Raw genomic sequence first — 1,445 nt, 5'->3', positions numbered from 1 at the left:
GACACCAAGGTGGTTAGAGTTAAAGGACAGAGTACTGGAGAGGAGAGAGCCGAACTGACAGAGCATCCCAGAGGTCTGCAGAAGTCTCCTCAAGCATGAAGCTAAACAGTGATTGTTCCAAAAAAGCCAAAATAGCTCTGAAAAAGAAAGATAAAGGACCAACACTACCTCATTTCAAGTCTTATTATAAAACTGTAAGCAAGACAGTGTGGTATTAGCGCACTGACGAACAAATACTTCAATGGAACAAAACGGGTTCCATCTGTTCTGTTCCAGAAACAGATGCATGCACACATGGACAAGGGACATTTTGACAAAGATGTGAAGGCATTTCAGTGGAGAAAGTATAATATTTACAACAAATGATACTGAAACAATTGGCTATCCATACCTCACACCATATACAAAAGTTAACTCAAAAAGAATGTAGCATCTGAAACAATAAACTGTATAATGTCCAGAAGAAAACATAAAGCCTTAATGACTTTGTGTTAAGAGTTTTGTTTTGTTTTTTGTTTTTTGTTTTTTTAATATGGAATGCTTCCCGAATTTGCATGTCATCCGTGCACAGGGTCCATGCTAATTTTCTCTGTATCGTTACAATTTTAGTATATGTGCTGCCGAAGTGAGCACTTGGTTAAGAGTTTTTAGATACTGCATCAAAAGCATAATCCATAAAAGAAAAAAAATGATAAATTAGATTTCAACAAAGTTTAAAACCTTTGTTCTTTAAAAGATAGCTAAGAGAATAAAGGAAAAGCCACAAAATGAGAGAAAATATTTACAAATTGTATTTCTGAAAGGGGATTTATATCCAGAATATATGAATAATCCTTAAAAGTCAATAATAAGAAAACAAAAAAACCCATTTTCAAAAATGAGCAAAAGATTTGAATAGATACTTCACTAAAGAAGATATACCACAGGGAAATAAGCACATGGAAAGATTCTCAACATTGTCAATCACTAGGGAAATTCAAATTAAAGCCTCAGTGAAGTACCAGTGCATACCTATCAGAGTACCTAAAATTAAATAGGTTACCAACTACAAGGGATAGCTATGATTTAGAGGAACTAGAACCCTCATACATTGCTGGTGGAAGTGTAAAATGTTACAACCACTTTGAAAAACAGTTTGACGGCTTCTCAAAAAACTTAAACATAAAACTACTTTATGATCCACTCATTCTACTCTTAGGTGTTTACCCAAGAGAAATGAAAGCATCTCTCCAAAGATTTGAATGTGAACATTCACAGCAGATTTATTTACAATAACCACAAACTAAAAACAATCCAAACTCATTAATAGATGAATGTGTAAACTCTTATATCTATACAAATGAACACTTACAAATAAGGAATGAACTATGGATAAATATTCAACATGGATAAATCCCAAAATAATTATGCTGAGGGAAGAAGGAAGGCAAGAAAATTACCTACTT

The 1,445-nt window shown here is 33.5% G+C and overlaps 1 non-coding gene across 1 annotated transcript; it reads right to left on the bottom strand.

The window, feature by feature from the left end:
* Positions 1-526: 526 nt before the first annotated feature.
* Positions 527-633, bottom strand: LOC114200053 (U6 spliceosomal RNA). The gene has a single exon (XR_003607385.1). It is a non-coding gene; the product is annotated as a U6 spliceosomal RNA (small nuclear RNA).
* Between the last annotated feature and the right edge of the window lie 812 nt (positions 634-1,445).

The sequence above is a fragment of the Eumetopias jubatus genome, unplaced genomic scaffold (genome assembly GCF_037043125.1).
Source record: "Eumetopias jubatus isolate StellerSeaLion01/CBP00866 unplaced genomic scaffold, mEumJub1_p1.0 scaffold_17, whole genome shotgun sequence".
NCBI classification, from domain to species: Eukaryota; Metazoa; Chordata; class Mammalia; order Carnivora; family Otariidae; genus Eumetopias; species Eumetopias jubatus.
Note: the sequence above shows the minus strand (reverse complement) of the source record. Positions and strands in the feature narration are given on the sequence as shown.